The 22,125-nt window shown below is 41.3% G+C and overlaps 1 protein-coding gene across 6 annotated transcripts in view; it reads left to right on the top strand.

Moving 5' to 3' along the window:
- Positions 1–22,125, top strand: part of si:ch211-45c16.2 (mitogen-activated protein kinase kinase kinase 13) — a 67,282-nt gene that overhangs the window by 15,324 nt on the left and 29,833 nt on the right. For 4 of the 6 annotated variants that reach the window (XM_062070033.1, XM_062070034.1, XM_062070036.1 and 1 more), the window contains one exon: positions 7,128–7,207. The gene's annotated coding sequence lies outside the window, so the exon portion shown is untranslated. Of the gene's footprint in view, positions 1–4,820; positions 5,339–7,127; positions 7,208–11,757; positions 12,002–22,125 lie in introns of those variants that run through there. The other 2 variants (XM_062070037.1, XM_062070038.1) reach the window with 2 other exon arrangements.

The following is a 22,125-nucleotide window of genomic DNA, read 5'->3' as shown; positions in this document are numbered from 1 at the left end:
CTATTAGCCACAACACAACCAGGCTTATATTTAATATGCCACAAATTAATCCTGCATAATAACACCTGCGTGTTTGTTATGCTAGCTCCTAGCTCCTCTGCTAGCTCCTAGCTCCATAGAACACGCCAATACAATTCAAACACCTGATCAACACACACAATCACTCAGCCCAAAAGACCGTTCACCTAACCCAAGGTTCATAAAGCTTATATATTTTTAAAAAGTTACGTACGTGACGCGCACGTACGGTACGGTACGTGTTATGCTAGCTCCTAGCTCCTCTGCTAGCTCCTAGCTCCATAGAACACGCCAATACAATTCAAACACATGATCAACACACACAATCACTCAGCCCAAAAGACCGTTCACCTAACCCAAGGTTCATAAAGCTTATATATTTTAAAAAAGTTTCGTACATACGCAAAAAAAAGCCAAAGCTGCATACTCACAGTAGCACGTCTGCGTCTTTGTCATCCAAATCAAAGTAATCCTGGTAAGAGTCTGTGTTGTCCCAGTTCTCTACAGGCGTCTGTGTATCCAAATCAAAAGTCCTCCTGGTTAGAGTCTCTGTTATCCGAGTTCTTCCATCTTGACTGCATCTTTCGGGAATGTAAACAAAGAAGCGCCGGCTGTGTACTGTTGTGGCTGACTACGTTCGAAAAATACGTCCATTTCGCACCGACAACTTTCTTCTTTGCTTGCTTGGCTTCCTTCTCCATAATGCAATGAACATGATTGAAACAGATTCACGAACACAGATGTCCAGAATACTGTGGAATTATGAAATGAAAACAGAGCTTTTTCGTATCGGCTTCAATGTGGAAGGCATACCCGTGTTCGCCGGGCTACGTCACACGCATACGTCATCCTCAGAGGCGTTTCGAACCGGAAGTTTAGCGGCAAATTTAAAATGTCACTTTATAAGTTAACCCGGCCGTATTGGCATGTGTTATAATGTTAAGATTTCATCATTGATATATAAACTATCAGACTGCGTGGTCGGTAGTAGTGGGTTTCAGTAGGCCTTTAAAGCCCTGCTATTGGCTCATTTACAAATTAATAATTATTTTAATGGTGCCACTTATGGGTTATGCTTAGAATTATTTGGAGTACATGCCAGCATAATTGTTATACAGATCTCCTCAGTTTTATAATCATTAGACAAATAGTCAATGACTTAAGGATGAGTTGCTTAGTCCCTAAGACGTTTTGCTTTATCGTCATGTTTTTCAACCAATCTTGCAAAAAAATACCAAGCATGTACTTGTCACTCCCTTAAAGGTGTGTACCAAATTTTGTGGTGATTGAGCTAAACATCCTAAAGATACAGTACTTTTTTTGTTAGCGTGCATTGAACTGTGTGAGAAATGTTCAAATACAGAAACACAGTTGGGGACTCGGTGTGCATGTTTTATTTGACCAACAGTGGTTCAGAAGTAGAATGTTTTGCTAACACAAACAAATTTGGGGCCACAGGTTGTGCTTGTTTTTGATAATCCTGGCTCTTGTTTAGAATTGTTGCCAGAAACAAGCAAAAAAACAACAACAATTATTTCTTGGATCACTGAGCTGAAGTCTAGTAAGGTAAGGAAGATGTTCGATATTTTTGAGCGACTTGGTTGGATTACAATTGTAGAATAAAGTTTAAATATATTTCTTACTGTTGTTTTTTATTTGTTTATTTCTGTCTGTATTAGCTACTGTGGTGTACAAGAAGTATGTGTGACAAGCTATGCAGGTGTTCTGAGCGCTACATGTAAGTAATAAAGTCAATTATTTTAGAAATGTGGCATCAGTTGGTGCGTCGTTTTCTTCTTCATCTTTATCCCTGATGGTTATTTAGTGCTTAGGAAAACGCATCAGACTAACCTACAGTATAATGTTTTCCATCATAGCCTTTGCCACCAATCACTAGCTATAATAGCGACATTGACCTCCACGGGCCAGCGTGTTAGTGACTGGCTGATTCCTGATGGCAGTTGGAAAGGTAATCCTGCCTAAGTGATGTGCGCCGAGGACTTTTTCTCTTATTGATGTAGGGGACATAGGAGCTGTCAGTGCTGCTGGTGAAAAAGTAATGAGTGTGTATAACGGGGCAGGGCCAGTGTGGGTTACACTCGAAGGCGAGTCGCACGGAGCCCGGACCGCCTGTGTTGTATCTGCGTGCCTCGCTGTGTTGTATTGTAGCTGTGTGCCGTTGATCGTGACAGAACTGAACAGAACAGGAGACTTTGGCCAGTCTGAACATATGACTCAGATTGAGTTTGGAAAACTTAGAGGCGAGGCTCAGTCACTGTAAAACAAAAAATAGCTAAAGTTGCATCATATACAGTACAATCATCATAATCATTAACCAGACTGATTGCAGACTAGGTAAATGTGACAGATGTTAAATTCAGCTGAGTTATCATGTCTTAATTACAAAGCACAAATAAACCTATACTGTATGGACAAAAAAAATCATAAAAAATTGATGTGCTGTATATTCGAGTGGTGACGTTTCTATGAAACTTTTATGAAATGTCACGTATTTGTGTTGTTTTTGCTGCAAAGTGGCTTTGTTTGTTTTCCACATGAGCACAGAGGCTGGTGATCAGCTGACCTTTGGAATTTTGGCTTGAGAGAGAGTGTAGTCTGCTCAGCAAATATTTCAGTTTCAGTCATTTGAATTCCATGCACCTTTTGATGTCTAATGTCTGTCTCTCTTGTTTAGGTAATATTTAACTAGTCCCCACCAGTTCTCTCCAGTTATTTATGTATTGTAACAGAATAATAGCAGTGCCAGGACTATCGATACTCCATGTACATTTCTTCTCAATAGGGGTGTAATGATTGATCGATACATTGATAGATCGATTTGTATTCCAAAATTTCAAGTATATCGATCTGTGCTCAGCAAGTCGGCCTTCCGGAAGATAGGTATCCAACATCGATTTGAAAAGGCGATATATACATTTTATTGATGATAGAAAAACTAAAACATTGGATTTAAGAACGGCATACTTTATATGAAGTTTAACACTAAACGTTAAACGTTACAGTAAATAAGTAATCAAATCAATCACGGTGGTCGAGAAAGATCATACCTAATGAAAAACACCACTAGACAATGTCATTAATTACAACACAACAACTTTCAGCTACAACACGATTGTAAAAGTCCCAACAAATAACAACTAAACAACACAATAATATAGAGCCACAACTTAACTTTAAACCACAAAGGATGTGACTGACTAAACGGAAGTGACAGCTGAGCAAGTTTGCCGCCGAACCAGCTTGAGATGGGAGGTTAAAAACATACACAGTACATTTGGAAAAAGTAAAAAAATAGGTTATCTACAGTATGACTGGAGCAAGTGGTCACACTTCACTAATGTTTCCAACTTCATTCATTTCACCATCGGCCATTTGGTCTGTGTGTTGACAAAAGTTGTCTGTTTATTTTTGGTATATATTTTTTATGTTGAAAAACAACAGCAAAAGTAGCAGTATCCAGTATTTATTTCACAGTCAGCTTGATTTTTTTTTTTGGTCAAAGTTACTAAATTTATTTTAAATCACTGAATTTTTTCGGATCTTACCGTTCTAAAAAAAATAATATTGTCCCTGAATCCTATTGACAACCACAAATTCTGAATCGAATTGAATCGTGGGCAGCACGATGGCGGGGGGTTAGTGCATCTGCCCCACAATACGAAGGTCCTGGGTTCGATCCTGCGCTCGGGATCTTTCTGTGTGGAGTTTGCATGTTCTCCCCGTGACTGCGTGGGTTCCCTCCGGGTACTCCGGCTTCCTCCCACCTCCAAAGACATGCACCTGGGGATAGGTTGATTGGCAACACTAATTTGGCCCTAGTGTGTGAATGTGAGTGTGAATGTTGTCTGTCTATCTGTGTTGGCCCTGCAATGAGGTGGCGACTTGTCCAGGGTGTACCCCGCCTACTGCCCGGATGCAGCTGAGATAGGCTCCAGCGACCCCCCACGACCCCAAAAGGGACAAGCGGTAGAAAATGGATGGATGGATGGAATTCATTTAATTGTTGTCAAAACGAATAGTTACACCCTTAGTCCTAACAAATTAAGGTTCCCTTCTTATGTAAAAATTGACTTTTGATAATGTTCTCACAGTAATATGTGTCCCTAGAGCTTGTTTATAGGCACCAAACAGGAAAAGTCTTATCATCTCCTTCACTCGTACGACGTCATAAAATAAATCTCTCCCTCATTGTGAATGTTATGACACTGCCAGTGATCCAACATGATAAAAGTATGACAACCACAGTTTTGTCACAAAAGAAAAAAAAGGGCTTCACTACACATCTTAAAATAACGCCTCTGGCTGTGCCAACTGTCCGTTAGCAAATACTTGATAGCCGCAAGTTTAAACATTTTGTCTGTCTTCAGTGAATATGCTAACTTAGCATGATGTTGCTGTTAAAATGGGACCGTAACTCAAAGTGTAACTATGCTAGTGCCGCTGATGTTTGTGTCCTCCTGTCCGAATTGTCCAATGTTGTTACATTGGACTGGGCAGAGTTACATTGTATATGTAAATCATGGCTATATATATGTGGGGTTGTGGGTAGCACAGTTGCCAATCAACTGCTTTACTGTAAGGTCGGCCGCCGCCTCCTTCCTGAAGCTTCTTTTTGGAACTACCTCAGGTTGAAAAATGTTCCCAAGAAGAATGTTGTTTTTTGCACAATGCACAATGGCGCTTCTTTGAGACAGAGACACACACTTTTTTGTTAGAGACAGACGTGGACAAACACAGCTCATTAGCATTAAAGCTTCTGTACAGATACACAAAACGTGTTCCAAGTAGGGCTTCCTTTGAACGGTCTAAATTCGGGCATCAAGGCTACACTTTTGGGCAACGCACTTTAAATACACTATTGAGATGATCTCTGAGACTTATTTAGAATCGTTGAACAATAATGTAACATAGCACCCAAATATACAGTAGCTTGAAGAGGAAGATTACATTTCCAGGTATCTGGTATCTATTTAATGAAAACATAATTATTTTAGCCTTATATCGCGTTTTTGTATCTAGTTTAGGGATCCAGACCATAGTTTGACATGTGTCCCATTCGGACACTATCCTCAGCCAACTGTGCACTGAATCTTTGGACTGCCGTTTCACACCATTTAGAGGCCGTCTGCTTTTTATCCTCGCCGCAGGATATCAGTGCCCCTCCTTCTCCAGTGGGGTCCCCTACCGGGGTGTGGTTGGAGGCCAGAGATTGGATTCTCCCCTCCTTCTCAAGCACACACACACTCCATGCACCATTACACCCCTCCCTAGAGAGTTGGGCTTGTAACAAGACTACAAGGTAGAGCATCTGTTCCTGGAGCCACTCCTTTCACTATAAGACCCTCCCTCATATTATTTTGGTGACCCCTTCGGTCTGAGACACACACACACATTCTTGTATTGATTTCCTTCTTGGGACCTCTGAAAAATGCCTACCTCTTTAGGACCACCCTTTCTAGATACATAAAGATTTGTATTTACAGCATTAATAATATATACGAACTATGCATATGTGAAAAAAGCGTTGGAATTTCACAAGAAAAAGGTCACAATTTCACAAGAAAAACTTAGAATTTGGGCGTGGCGAAGTTGGTAGAGTGGCCGTGCCAGCAATCGGAGGGTTGCTGGTTACTGGGGTTCAATCCCCACCTTCTACCATCCTAGTCACGTCCATTGTGTCCTTGGGCAAGACACTTCACCCTTGCTCCTGATGGGTGCTGGTAGCGCCTTGCATGGCAGCTCCCTCCATCGGTGTGTGAATGTGTGTGTGAATGGGTGAATGTGGAAATACTGTCAAAGCGCTTTGAGTAGCTTGAAGGTAGAAAAGCGCTATACAAGTATAACCCATTTATCATTTATTTATTATTTAAGTCGTAATTTTACTCAACGCAAGTCAAAATGTTACAAGAAAAACTGAAGTTTTTTACTCAAAACATTCGCAATTTTACAAAAAAAATGCTTAACATTTTGGCAATTTTATGAAAAGTGTTGTAATTTTACTCGACAAAAGTCACAATTTTATAAAAAAACTGTAAAATGTTGGCAATAATATAATAATTGGAACTTCACTTGGCAAATTTATGACCAAAGTCATCATGTTACTCCAAAAATTTCACTTTTTTAAAAGAACAAAAAAAAATTGGCAATATTGTGATAAAAGATTTCACCACCAGGGGTGCAAACGAGATCTCTATTTTTTGTTTTTTGTAATGTGCTTAAGGCCGATGACAAACGAGTCACGGACCACAGATGGCCCCTGTGCCGCACTTTGGGAAACCCAGCTGTAGAAGCTAACTGTTAATGGCCACTATAGTCTTTAGTACCGTAGTGTATTTTTTCATCCTATGGTCACATATGGGTTGTCTTACGTCAGCACCGGAAGTCGTAAAATCAGTTGTTCACCTGGCGGGTTTTTTCGGGGATGAATAGGGAAGTCCTTCTTTAGCTGCCGTCTTGTTTGATCATATATTGCTGCCTTTGCACCTGTCAATGTTTACTTTTGTATGCACATTAAATCAACCAAAAATCCTGACTTTGGAGCAATGTTCACGGACTCTAGTATTTGGCTCTCTATTAGATGCAATGGTTTTCCGTATTGGGACCATGATTTCGGTCCCAACTTGTTCACCGGTCCTCATATGGAAGGTACTTTTCCTTGTTGATTTCTCAAGAAGGGTAGAAATACAAGAACACACACACAACAAAAACACATTCACACACACCAAACATTGAATCGTGCCTCCTTTGTGCTGCGGTTTTTGTAGTGACTCAAGCTTGGAGTCAATGCCACACTTTCACTGTTTATAATAGTTCAAACTACAACTTCTCCGCAGCTATTCTGACTGTATGTCCTCCTATTTACATAGCCTTTTAATCAACGCCATTCTGTGGACTTTGCACTTGAATAAATGTCATGTTATAAATCATCTCCAATGCTTGTGTGTGTGTGTGTGTGTGTGTGTGTGTGTGTGTGTGTGTGTGTGTGTGTGTGTGTGTGTGTGTGTGTGTGTGTGTGTGTGTGTGTGTGTGTGTGTGTGTGTGTGCGTGTGCGTGTGTGTGCGTGTGCGTGTGCGTGTGCGTGCATTCAGGTGACAACAAGGACAGAGGTGAGACAGAGACCATAACACACGGGACAAACCTCCTGAGATGCTTGGCAATCTTCTTACAGGTCAGTACAACAATGGACGCTTCCGACTTTGTCCGCAAAGCCACGTCTGCTTAGTTACTGTTGCTACGTCCCACACTTTTGTCAAAGATGGCGGAAGATCAGCAATCATTCACTTGAATTTAACACAACATTAGCATATCTTTCCTTACCGATACTGAACATCGTTTGAGTTGTAGTGGGAGGGCACTGTGAATTCCCTGTGATCTGATTGATTAAAATACTTAGAATAATTGACAGGTCATGAAGTATGTATACACCACTGCGCGTGTGTTTGTGACGTTCATTTGACAAACTTGGCTCTTTTTTTTTACTCTCCATTTTGGTCACTCATGATGATTTTTTTTTAATCTTATTTTTTCCAGCTGACTGTTTACCCTGCAAGTGAAATGTGATCATTATCAGAGTCGAGTATAAAGACGCACAGGCCCCATTGTGGCCCCAATGTGGCCTCGACATCATTTGCATGCGCAGTTCAATAAAGTGCGAAGTTGACCGGATTCCGTACATGAACAAGGAAGTCCTTACTACTACAAAATAAAATAAGTTGTCACACCTTAAAAAATAGTCTTTTTTTCTGTGAAAATAAATTAATGTAATATTATGTATATATGTATAGTATATTTAAGAAGGTTCTAATCTTTTTCTGGCTGGAAAATGGAGGCAACGCAGACATCTACATTAGCTTTATTTTTCAACATAAACAACTTGCGTACGTACGTAACATGTAAGCAAATACTGGAGACGTCAGTTCCTGTTCCTTTAAGAATTGCTATTTCTTCGGAATCAAAGTATACAATATATATCTTCATATATGACATATAGCCTAATATTTGCTCACTGTTGACTATTGACCGCCCAAAAAATACTTTGCATACCGAAAACGGGTGTACCCACGGGCTGCGTCTTTCCTCGTGCACACAAATGACGTAGCTCGCCCAGAGATAATGCAAGAGTCGCATTCAGGAAGCATTGCCGTTTAGTCATATTTGAAAAGATCGGATTCCAATCGGATTCAGACACTCCTTGATGTGGCTTGAATCTGATGCGAAAAGATCAGATTTGAAGCACTTGAAGGGGACGGCGTAGCGAAGTTGGGAGAGTGGCCGTGCCAGCAATCTGAGGGTTACTGGTTCAATCCCCACCTTCTACCATCCTAGTCACGTCTGTTGTGTCCTTGAGCAAGACACTTAACCCTTGCTCCTGATGGGTCGTGGTTAGCCCCTTGCATGGCAGCTCCCGCCATCAGTGTGTGAATGTGTGTGTGAATGTGGAAACAGTGTCAAAGCGCTTTGAGTTCCTCAAAAAGGTAGAAAAGCGCTATACAAGTACAACCCATTTACAATTTCACTTTGTAGTGTTTAGACTGTTTCTACATTCACTCTTACTTTCTTTGCACTTTTTCCAAGAGGATCGCTAGGGTCGTTTAGAGAAGAGAAGTGTCTTTGAGTTCTGTCTTTTATGTTATAAAATTATAATGTATTATTTTTATTAAGAATATATTATGGGAATTTCATGTGTACTCTTGCAGTGTCCCAATACTTCATGCATCCTTTTCTTGTCTTTTTAAAGCAGAGCATTTTGTTGTATTTACGTTTTACAGTGGTTAACTTCTTTTTACACTTATATGACCAGTAGGAATGTAAATCAAACGAGATGTATAAGTCACGTGATGTCTTTGTCATCTACCATTGAAGTCTCGAAATGCAGTTTGACCCTGGAACAGGTTATTTCAATTACTTCGAACTAGGGCTGGGCGATATGGCCTTTTATTAATATCTCAATATTTTTAGGCCATGTCACGATACACGATATATATGTCAATATTTTGCCTTAGCCTTGAATTAACACTTGATGCATATAATCACACCAGTATGATGATTCTATGTGTCAACATTAAAACATTCTTGTTCATACTGCATTAATATGTGCTCATTTTAAACTTTCATGCAGAGAGGGAAATCACAACGAAGTCAATTGACCAAAACTGTATTTATTAAACAGTTATTAAGCAGTGGCACAAACATTCATGTCATTTCCAAACAGAAAGTGCAAGATTGTCAGAGACGTTTTAAAACAAGCTATTAGTGCACTTTTGTGCATGATGTCACTAAGCTGACATATCAAAACAACACTAAATTAAAGTGCACTTTGTACAGAACGCCACTACAATATTTTAAAACTAATAAAGTGCACTTTTGTGCATGATGTCACACAAGATATTTCAATAACTGTCAAATAAAAATTAGCTGCACAATAGGAAATCAAATAGTGTATGTCCTTCGCTATGTTGTAGGTTCCTGCGGACGTTATCTCCTGTTTTTGACCATTTTTTTCATACGGTGTTGATCTGGAAATGGAAGACGCCAGGCTCAATCGGGTCAGTGCTGGTTGTTTCGACATTTTGTTGGGATTGGCACTGGCCGGAGATGTTGACATGCGGAGTTTCAAGCACTCCTTATTCTCTAGCGGGTGACTTTTCAAATGATGCTACAAATTAGTAGTGCCGCTACTTTTTGTAGCAACGCTTTTGCCGCATACTTTACATATTACGGTTGTCTGTTCAACATCTTCCCGCTTGAAGCCAAACCACCGCCAGACGATGGACCCTGTGCTGTTTTTTCTTGTGAAGATTCAAGATGATTTAGTGTCAATTCTTAACATGCACAAGACACACAAGAACTGAAAAGTATATTTTCGGCACAGTCCCACTAAGAGCAGACATACGGTACAGGGAGACAAGACGAGACCGCAGACGGCGCAGCCATTTTTACGGCGCTCCTTAAAAAAAAAGGTGATATTGGGGAAGGGGGAAGAGTAAAAAAAATATCAGTCAAAGGCTGGATTCACAAGAGGGGGTCCAGACTGAGTCCAAGGGAAAAAAACTCATTTGCAATGCAAACATAAACATGTTACATTTAGTCACAACAAACTCGCAACAGAGGGAGGGGGAGTTGGAGCAAACAAGCGGTGGTAAAGGCGTTGGTTGGGGAAGGGGCGGGTGCGTGCATGTATGCCCAATTAACTTGGGTGTGGTGTTGAAATGTTTTTGTGGACTGGGGCCGATCTCAGAGTTTGACACCAGGTGTTTGTTGAGAAAAAGGGAGGTCAAAAGCATCCATCGTTGAGGTGTCCTCGGGGGTGTTTTTCAGAACAGCCTGTTCCTGATAGCGTCAAGGCCATTCGAGGGAGTCAAATCGTAGATTAGGATGTTGTTTTCTTCGAGCAGTCAAAAAACAATGACTTGCCGGCCCTATTTGTCCATGCTGGTTTCTTTTCAAATTCAATTCAATTCTCCTTCTCAGCAAACTTCTCCGAGATGTGATCCATCTTGCGATTCAGATCAGAAATCGCCGCAGTCTGTGTTCCCACAGCCCTGCCCAATCCTTCCATTGCGACGAACAGCCGTTGGGCTCCTTGAGTGGCTGCCATCGTCTTCCGAATTTGACGATACACCAGAGCAATGCCCAGCCCAATCAGCAGGTGCCCCGCGATCACGGTTCCAAATAGGTAGATGTCTTCCACGTCCTCAATGGAAAGGACTGAGAGGCACATGATTCTCCATTTATCCCAAGAGTATCTCACGTACCCCGCAGCAATGGTTCCATCAGGGCAACCAGGCTCCCCCGAACCTCTTTTCCTTGTCGAAAAGACTTTGTCAATTGCGTCGAGAGTCCAGCTGATCATATCCATGTCTGATGTTTAGATTTGAGGACAGCGCAAAGAAAGAGGCTTCAAAAAAGTTCAGACAAGACAAAACGAGGAGCAAGCAGGGAAGGAGGGAGCGGAGAAAAATGCGACCGCCCTCACCAGAGGCAAGACAGAAAAGTTAATTCTTCCTCCATTTGTTACCAGATTCGCACCTTCTCTCTCTCGTATTACCACTCGCACCGCTCCGCTTGCTCCACCTGCCACCGCTAACTTTACCCATTCCGCCACCTCTCTGCTCCGCGAGTGCTTATGACTTTGCACGCGCGACAGTATGTGACGTATGTAAGGAGGTGCGCTTGTTTTATGTCTCTGTGAGAAGGAGAGACAAGAAAGAGTGAGAAAAGCCTGTAGTGTAATGCCCGCAGCTAAAAGAAACTGCGTGAGAACGTATACTCGAATACTCACGAAATAGTCATTTTCTACATCGCACAGAGACAAACCCAAGATATATCGAGTATATTCGATATATCGTCCAGCCCTACTTCGAACGAGGAAACATTTTATAGTAGTTTTTTCCTTCCATTTCTCCGACACAGCGTTTGTCTTGCTGATGAAGATGTGGCAATGCTGGTACAATAAGCACCGGCCAAATTGATGTGAGATTTGATTCAAAGGGACTTTCTTTTGTCAAAAAAAAAAAAAAAGAATGTCCTACTTAGAGAGACACAACTGCAACCCAATGTGCTGATTCCAGCTGGTGCTGCTCTGAATTACATTCACCTCCCCCTCTGTCGCCTTTCCCCTTCATCTCTTGTTTGCTCCTCCTCTTTGAATCAGTGCAGAAGATTCCCTTTTTCCCTCCTCCTCCTCAGGTTTGTGACCCTCGTCCTCCCTGCGTCAGACAGCTCCATTCATGAAAAGTGTGACGTGAGCGGGTCTGTGACGCTGCAACCCACCCACTCACAGCCTGGGTGCTGCCTAAGCTACAGGAATGCCTGTCATTCTCCAGCCTCTGACTCGCCCTCTTTCTGCTTTTTCTCCTGCTATTCTTCTCACTAACCGGTGCTTAATTTACCATCTTGCCTTTTTTTAACCTCCCCTGCTTCAGAACTGAAGAAGGAAGCATGAAACCGAGCTCAGTCCAACGTGAGTAGTCCAGTGATGCTCTGTTGTTACATACGAGTGTAGGCGGAGATTCTCCCGCTTCTGTGAGGTTCATCTCTTTCTTATTGTGCTGGTGTGCAATAAGCAGCGTCATAATTCTTGTCTGCATGTGTTTATACGTGAATCAGCTGTTTTCACCGTGTCTGCACTGCGGGAGTGTGTTGAGCAGTCGTGCGCCAGTGTGTGCATACGGGAGCTATTTTAGGCACTGGTAAGGCTGCTGCTGCTGCTTCTGCTGCTTTGTAATGCAATATGTCTCTGTGCCCTCTGAAGGACAGTGCAGATGACACAAACCCTGACAGAGCAGCAGACTAACCTCCAGCTTTTTTTTCTTTAAGGAAATGTAATGGAACAAACCTTTGAGATGCGATAACACTGTCAAAGATGACGCACCTTAACCTGGTAGACACATGTCTGAACTCTGTCCTGGCTGAACATACAGTATGCAGTGCATGCATCGTCTTTCCTCGTGTGTAAACTTTGCCCCTCTGCGGTTTAATCCATCTTCTTTATTTACTCTGCTTGGCAACAAAAAATGAAGCACCCGTCGTTGTTCTCGGATACTAAGCATGTTTATGTAACTGTGCTAGATGAGTAGCCGTCGGACGGGTTTTAGAGCGGAAGAGGACAAATCATCCTTTACCCAAAGAGTACTGTACAGTAGGAAGGTGATTCATATCATCGCTGTTTACCTGAAACATGAAACGTGACGAATTGGGGATTGCACTATCCACTTTTGTCGAGTGTTGAATATCTTAAAATGTGCTTTGTGGCAATTCCAACTTGACCACAGCACCGGTTTCTTTGTAAAGTGCCGCTTTCCATCATTTTGAGGAGACTGCATGGAAAAATGTTTAACTTTCTGCTCTGATAACCTTTTCTATACTGCATCTGATATATTTAAAGTTTTTTTTGAAGCAACACATGAATTACTTTCCCTAGTAATAATTATGTTTATCAAAGACTAATTGCATTAGTAATTCAATTACTTTTTTGTAGAGATGTCCGATAATGGCTTTTTTACCGATATCCGATATTCCGATATTGTCCAACTCTTAATTACCGATTCCGATATCAACCGATACCGATATATACAGTCGTGGAATTAACACGTTGTGATGCCCCGCTGGATGCATTAAACAATGTAACAAGGTTTTCCAAAATAAATCAACTCAAGTTATGGAAAAAAGGCCAACATGGCACTGCCATATTTATTATTGAAGTTACAAAGTGCATTATTTTTTTTAACATGCCTCAAAACAGCAGCTTGGAATTTGGGACATGCTCTCCCTGAGAGAGCATGAGGAGGTTGATATGGGGGGGATAGGGGGTGGCGGGGGGTGTATATTGTAGTGTCCCGGAAGAGTTAGTGCTGCAAGGGGTTCTGGGTATTTGTTCTGTTGTGTTACGGTGTTGATGTTCTCCTGAAATGTGTTTATCATTCTTGTTTGGTGTGGATTCACAGTGTGGCGCATATTTGTAACAGTGTTAAAGTTGTTTATACGGCCACCCTCAGTGTGACCTGTATGGCTGTTGACCAAGTATGGCTTGCATTCACTTGTGTGTGTGAAAAGCCGTAGATATAATGTGATTGGGCCAGCATGCATATGCAGTGCCTTTAAAACACGCCCCCAATATTGTTGTCTGGGTGGAAATCGGGAGAAATTCGGGAGAATTGTTGCCCCGGGAGATTGTCGGGAGGGGCACTGAAATTCGGGAGTCTCCCGGGAAAATCGCGAGGGTTGGCAAGTATGACTGGGAGACGCAACTGCTCTGTACTTCTCCGTACGTCCGTGTACCACTCCATACAGCGGCGTTTTAAAAAGTCATAAATTTTACTTTTTTAAACCGATACCGATAATTTCCGATAATACATTTTAAAGCATTTATCGGCCGATAACATCGGCAGTCCGATATTATCGGACATCTCTAATATAAAGGTTTTTTTTTTAAGCAACACATGAATTACTTTCCCTAGTAATAATTATGTTTATCAAAGACTAATTTCATTAGTATTGAATTACTTTTTTGGTTAAGTAACAAGGAACTATGGGGCGGTATAGCTCGGTTGGTAGAGTGGCCGTGCCAGCAACTTGAGGGTTCCAAGTTCGATCCCCGCTTCTGCCAACCTAGTCACTGCTGTTGTGTTCTTGGGCAAGATACTTTACCCACCTGCTCCCAGTGCCACTCACACTGGTTTAAAAATGTAACTTAAAGGCCTACTGAAATGAAATTTTCTTATTTAAACGGGTCTAGCAGATCCATTCTATGTGTCATACTTGATCATTTTGCGATATTGCCATATTTTTGCTGAAAGGATTTAGTAGAGAACATCGACGATAAAGTTCGCAACTTTTGGTCGCTGATTAAAAAAAGCCTTGCCTGTACCGGAAGTAGCGTGACATCGCAGGTTGAAGGGCTCCTCACATTTCCCCATTGTTTACACCAGCAGCGAGAGCGATTCGGACCGAGAAAGCGACGATTACCCCATTAATTTGAGCGAGGATGAAAGATTCGTGGATGAGGAACATGAGAGTGAAGGATTAGAGTGTAGTGCAGGACGTATCTTTTTTCGCTCTGACCGTAACTTAGGTACAGGGGCTCATTGGATTCCACACTTCCTCCTTTTTCTATTGTGGATCACGGATTTGTATTTTAATCCACCTCGGATACTATATCCTCTTGAAAATGAGAGTCGAGAACGCGAAATGGACATTCACAGTGACTTTTATCTCCACGACAATACATCGGTGAAGCACTTTAGCTACGGAGCTAACGTGATAGCATCGGGCTTAACTGCAGATAGAAACAAAAGAAATAAGCCCCTGACTGGAAGGATAGACAGAAGATCAACAATACTACCGTAATTTCCGGACTATAAGCCGCACCCGACTATAAGCCGCACCAGCTAAATTTAGGGGAAAATACAGACTGCTCCATATATAAGCCGCACCCGACTATAAGCCGCAGGGTTTTGATGTGTAATTACCGTAGTATATAGGGGTTCCTGCTACCACGGAGGGGATTGTCGGGACAGAGATGACTGTTTGGGAACGCAAAGCGTCCCATTTATTAACTATAAATCTTTCAATCAAACTTTCACATCTTTGACATGGCGAAAGCATTCGTGCAGAGTACAAATAATACAACGGTGCAAAGTAATACAAAGTGCTCGCATGTACGTTATCAAAATAACCAGCCTACCAGTATATGAAAAGTCAGTCTTTAATCATTGTGTCATCGTCTTCCTCCTGCGTACTAAAACCACCGAAATCCTCTTCGTCGGTGTCGGAGAAGAACAGGCCGTAAATAAGCCGCACCCTTGTATAAGCCGCAGGGACCAGAACGAGGGGAAAAAGTAGCGGCTTATAGTCCGGAAATTACGGTATTAAACCCTGGACCTGTAACTACATGGTTAATGCTTTCCAGCCTGGCGAAGCCTAGCAATGCTGTTGCTAACGATGCCATTGAAGCTAACTTAGCTACGGGACCTCGACAGAGCTATGCTAAAAACATTATCTCTCCACCTACGCCAGCCAGCCCTCATCACGACCCGTGCTCACCTGCGTTCCAGCGATCGACGGCGCGACGAAGTACTTCACCCGATCATCGATGCGGTCGGCGGCTAGCGTCGGATAGCGCGTCTGCTATCCAACTCAAAGTCCTCCTGGTTGTGTTGCTGCAGCCGGCCGCTAATACACCGATCCCACCTACAACTTTCTTCTTTGCAGTCTCCATTGTTAATTGAACAAATTGCAAAATATTCACCAACACAGATGTCCAGAATACTGTGGAATTTTGCGATGAAAACAGAGCTGTTTGTATTGGGATACAATGTGTCCCAATACTTCCGCTTCAACCATTGACGTCACGCGCAAACGTCATCATACATAGACGTTTTCAACCGGAAGTTTCCCGGGAAATTTAAAATTCCACTTTATAAATTAACCCGGCCGTATTGGCATGTATTGCAATGTTAAGATTTCATCATTGATATATAAACTATCAGACTGCGTGGTCGGTAGTAGTGGGTTTCAGTAGGCCTTTAGATATTGGGTTTCACAATGTAAAGCGCTTTGAGTCACTACAGAAAAGCGCTATATAAATATAATTGAAGAAAAATTTAAGCTATAATTACTTTTTAGAAGTAATTTTCAGAACACTGGTAGTAACAGTAATGTGGTGTTGAGTTTAAACTAAACACTTTTCACATTTTGTTTAAAATACCGATCTATATCTTATATCGCGATTCGGCCTAAAAATACCGGGATATCAGTTTTGGTCCGTATCGCCCAGCTCTAAAGTAGCTGCATAATCTCCCATACCAAACCGTCTTTTGAATACTCTTCATCTTGGAGTATGGAAAAGCGACTGTGCCTTGCAGTAGTGCTGTAGCTAATGTACTGTTTCCTGGAGAAAATTTTTAATCAAAAACACTGATAAACTGTGTTTAACCGAGATTTTTTGTATCTGTGTGCCGTGGAAACAATGCTGTTTCTTGCACTTTCCGGCCCGTTTTCATGTTCCAAAAAAACTGTTGTCATGTAAGATAACACAGAGTACAGCTTATTTTTGGTTGCAGCATACAGTCGTGGTCAAAAGTTTTCATACACTTGTAAAGAACATATTGTCATGGCTGTCTTGAGTTTCCAATCATTTCTACAACTTTTATTTTTTTGTGATAGAGTGATTGGAGCACATACTTGTTGGTCACAAAAAATATTCATGAGGTTTGGTTCTTTTATGAATTTATTATGGATCTACTGAACATGTGACCAAATCTGCTGGGTCAAAAGTATACATACAGCAATGTTAATATTTGGTTACTTGTCCCTTGGCAGGTTTCTCTGCAATAAGGCAGCCATGACATTATGTTCTTTACAAGTGTATGTAAACTTTTGACCACGACTGTATGTACAATTTTACTCTCAGATGCATATTTTGTAAGCAGTGGTAGTATAAACTCAGTAGTGCATAGAAGCACTAATATGTATTGATTCTTTGGTTTCCTGTAGTGGTTGCCTTTGTTTGCTTATCTCTTCCCCTCAAAGTGTCACGCATTTCCATATTGTACATGCCCTTTTGTGTCTCTTGCAACACGCTCGTTTTGCAAGAGACATTCCGTGATTCCGTGCACCTTTTGTGTGTCTGTCTCTCTCATCCTTGGTCCATGTTGTTGGCGGGCCTGGAAGGCTGTCTCGAGTAAAAGAGCACAAGGGGAATTGTTGTGGCAGCAGCTGTTGTGGTCGCAGTGTGGAGTGCATGTGCTCCTGTCTCCTGGCCGTGCAGGGCAGACTGTTCACATGGAGCCGGCTCCTCTTGTGTCCTTTGTTGTCGCTCTCTGGTGTCTTTCCCATCAGTGCGGGGTACTGTATCTTGCTGCAAACAGCCATTTCAGTTTCTGATTCTCCTCTGACTCTCATTCATTTTTTTCCTAATACTTTCTTCTGTCTCTAACAGAATCTCCCTCCCTCACTGCTCACTGCGTCCTTTTCTGTCCGCCCAATTTGCTTTCTCCTCTCTGATACATGCTTTCCCTTTGGCCCCTCCATCCTTTTCTGCCTCCTTGTCCTAATTCATCCATCCATTTTCTCTACCAGCTGCTGAGAGGCAAGGTACAACTGGGATTTATTGCTTGTCAATCACATTGATACAGAAAACCATTCGCACTCACATTCACACAGCCGATTTACTGTAGAATAAATGATTCGTTAATCTAATATACTGTACATGCTAGGAAGTACTGTACAGAGAGAATATTGAAACTGTACACTGAAAGAATCTAAGCCAGAACATCTTGCCTGCTGTAAGTCAGTAGTGCTAATAAATGCACCACAAGGTATTCATAATATCCATCCATTTTGTACCACTTGTCCTTCTCTGGGTCGCGGGGGTGCTGGAGCCTATCCCAGCTGCACTCGGGCGGAAGGCCGGGTGCACCCTGGACAAGTCGCCTACTCATCACAGGGCCAACACAGAGAGACAACATTCACACACTGGGGCCAATTTAGTGTTGCCAATCAACCTATCCTTAGATGACTTTAAACAGTCAAGCTTTTTTCTGGGTTATATGCCTGTCAGAATTTAAAGGCAACCGGCTAAAAACCCTTTGAAAGTGTAGATTAATCAGTGTTGGCGCTAGGAATTTTCAAAATGAGGTCCCAGGTACCCCATCAAGTCATAAAAATGGGGTTCCACAGTAAATTTTTGGGGTCCCACCTTTTTTGTAAGCGTTTTGAAAACAAATGATAACTGTATGAATAATCCTGTTATATATCACATTCTATATTGTGTTTTGGAAAAAGGTTGTCTTAAACGTTACTTAATTAATTAAAAAAATAATACAAAAGAAAACAAATTTGAATGCATATGTAAATGTATTCAGTTATAAACATTCATTCACTTTCTTCTTTCCTTCATGGATCTAAACTTTACCGCTGCCGCTATTTTTTCCGATTTTTTAATTTAAAAAGTTGTAAGTGTATATATTTCAGTATAAACGTCTTAAAAGTTTTTTGCTTCGGTCATGAAATTATGATAATGGTGTGCCAGGGCATACATGCATATGACAAATTGAATTGATTATTCTTACCTGTATTAAGATCATCAGTCGTTTAAAAACTGCCACATCTACACTTTCACGGCAAATAATGCCAACAAACTTAAAATTTGGCAAGTTAGTTTCAATGTCATTTAATACAGTACTACTCAATGCCTCTAGCATTTCATCTCTGGCTTTGTGGTTGCCATAAACTGTGTGTTCCCCTTTAGTCTATAATCTCTGTAGAATGTAAGAGTTCCAAGTCCTTGTTCGCAGTGGTAGGACTTGTGTGCCAAGTTCCTGTCAGCCATATTAGTTCTGAATATGAAGTAGCACGTTTCAAATGCAGTATTAAAGGCCTACTGAAATGATTTTTTTCTATTTAAACGGGAATAGCAGATCCATTCTATGTGTCATACTTGATCATTTCGCGATATTGCCATATTTTTGCTGAAAGGATTTAGTAGAGAAAATCGACGATAAAGTTCGCAACTTTTGCTCGCTGATAAAAAAAAGCCTTACCTGTACCGGAAGTAGCGTGACGTCACAGGAGCTAGGATTCCTCACAATTCCCCGTTGTTTACAATGGAGCGAGAGAGATTCGGACCGAGAAAGTGATGATTACCCCATTAATTTGAGCGAGGATGAAAGATTCGTAGATGAGGAACGTTACAGTGAATGACTTGAGAGGCAGAGATGGACGTATCTTTTTTCACTCTGACCGTAACTTAGGTACAAGCTGGCTCATTGGATTCCACACTCTCCTTTTTCTATTGTAGATCACAGATTTGTATTTTAAACCACCTCGGATACTATATCCTCTTGAAAATGAGAGTCGAGAACGCGAAATGGACATTCAGTGCCTTTTATCTCCACGACAATACATCGGCGAAATGCTTTAGCTACGAGCTAACGTGATAGCATCTTGCTTTAACTGCATATAGAAACAAAAGAAATAAACCCCTGACTGGAAGGATAGATAGAAAATCAACAATACTATTAAACCGTGGACATGTAAATACACGGTTAATGCTTTCCAGGCTGGAGAAGGTTAACAATGCTGTGCTAACGACGCCATTGAAGCTAACTTAGCAACCGGACTGCACAGAGCTATGCTAAAAACATTAGCTCTCCACCTACGTCAACCAGCCCTCATTTGCTCATCAACACCCGTGCTCACCTGCGTTCCAGCGATCGGCAGAAGGACGAAGGACTTCACCCGATGCATTTGGCGGCCCGGAGACGTAGGAAGTCAAGGTGAGGTCGGCGGCTAGCGCGGCTAGCGCAGCTAGCGCTCCAACAAAGTCCTCCTGGTTGTGTTGCTGTAGTCCGCTGCTAATACACTGATCCCACCTACAACTGTCTTCTTTGCAGCCTTCATTGTTCATTAAAAAAATTGCAAAAGATTTTCCAGAATACTGTGGAATTATGAAATGAAAACAGACCTTTTTGTATAGGATTCTACGTGGTACCATAACTTCCGTTACTCGGACTTCGTCACGCGCATACGTCATCATACCGCGATGTTTCAGCCGGATATTTCCCGGGAAGTTTTAAAAGTCACTTTATAAGTTAACCCGGCCGTATTGAAATGTGTTGCAATGTTAAGATTTCATCATTGAAATATAAACTATCAGACTGCGTGGTCGGTAGTAGTGGCTTTCAGTAGGCCTTTAAAGGCACTACATTAATCCACTTTTCATGTTTGTTGTATTGAAAACTGTTCTTATTGTTTTATTTTTGATACTAAGAATATATTTTTATTTTAACTTTCTCAGCGAATATTAATTTTGATCTAATTTTATATATATTTGTTTTCATCTCAAACATGTTATGATGGCAAAATGAACATTGATTACTATTTTGCATGCAATGAATGCAGTGAACTGTATTGCATTCTTACAATTTAAAACGGTTAGTCTTTTTAGATTGTTTATGTATTGTTGGCAGGTTGCGTGGAGAAACCAACGTTTAAACGGCACCGTGATATAATCATCAAAAACGCACGAGAGACAAGAACTTTGTTTATGCAGTCACACAACACAGCACATAGGGCTATGAGTGCACCTGTTTTTATTAGCACACGCAAATTGGCCCAATCAACCATGGACACATTTTAGTTGTGCGTGTCAGCCTTCAATAATGAAAACAGGCGTTTAGGAAATAAAAGACATTTAGGCCAAACGCAATAATTGAGGGCACATCTTAACATGTATAATTAAACTTTAATTAAGCAAAACAATGAATTATTCGATTAATCGATCGGGATATTCGATAGAATACTCGATTACTAAAATATTCGATAGCTGCAGCTCTACTGCAGACAACTCAGTGCTTTACAATATGAGGGGTGCTTGGGCTGGTCCACCAGTATTATGGACCTCTAAAGTAGGTAATCGATGACCTACTAAGGGGTCATCTTAGATTTTGATTACAATCCATGTATCGTTCAAATGTTTTTCAAGCTTAAATGTCCTGGGCTTTTAAACAAAAAATCAGAAGAAACGGTAGGATTAATCTACAGAAATGAGAACACTGCCTCTTAACCATGTGACGATGACTTTCACCCAACTAAAGTGGGCCGTCAAAGTCCCTCCAGCTGGACTTGTGCCCAAGGCAGAGAGAGTAAAGCTGATTTAGAAATGGGCCCGTGTCCAGACAACCAAATCAGCACTGGCCAGCTCTCATGTCGCTGCATTTGCTATGAATGTGTTCTCAGTTCTAATTGTGTCTGCTCCATCAAGTAGAAAGGAATGCAGCAGCATTTTTGATCTCGCTATTTCGTAACTTTTGTTTACCAACATGCGGCCATTTTAGTGTCCTGATCAGGCTACAGTCTGCACTGACAAGGGAAACTTGTAAATGCTGCAATTCATGACAAAAGTACATAGGCATTCACTTTTTTCTTCTCTGTCTTATTTGAACAATCTCGTTAAAGGGGAATTGCACTTTTTATTTTTTGTTCCCAATACTTATGAGAAACAAAAAGACAAAAGTTTTTGTTTTTTTCGCTTTCTGACATATGAAAATTGTCTCATTCAAGGTGACTAACAATGCAGCTAATGGGAGCGATCATTTCTACCTCTAAATCACTTTGAAAATTAATTCAAATACCCACCAGCAATACTCCATTTACGTTCCATATCCTGTATAATAACCAAGCTGTAGCGACATTGTTATTGTATGAGCGAACATGGAGGAATTATCTTTCTAGCATAGCAACACATCAGTATTATGCTACAGTATTAGCTGTAAGACCTAACTACGGAAAGAAGTAAGCTAGCGTCTACGTCAGCACGAAGTCAACACCAAACGCGTTTCAGTTTGTAATGCACAACACAATGCGATGTGACACCAATCTGTACTGACTGAAAAACATGAACAATCCTATTACAGTATCCGTAATGTATTAGCCCACATTTCATATTTTGTTTGTACACACGTATGCACAGTAGTTGTATGGTGATGTGCTGCATGTATTATGAACAAAAGTATAGTGACTTACTCGATGGACAGTTGTCCGTTTGGTCAAGATGGCCGGGGACATTTCCAGTTGATTTGGGCA

This window comes from Entelurus aequoreus, linkage group LG14 (genome assembly GCF_033978785.1).
Source record: "Entelurus aequoreus isolate RoL-2023_Sb linkage group LG14, RoL_Eaeq_v1.1, whole genome shotgun sequence".
Classification (NCBI taxonomy): Eukaryota; Metazoa; Chordata; class Actinopteri; order Syngnathiformes; family Syngnathidae; genus Entelurus; species Entelurus aequoreus.
Note: the sequence above shows the minus strand (reverse complement) of the source record. Positions and strands in the feature narration are given on the sequence as shown.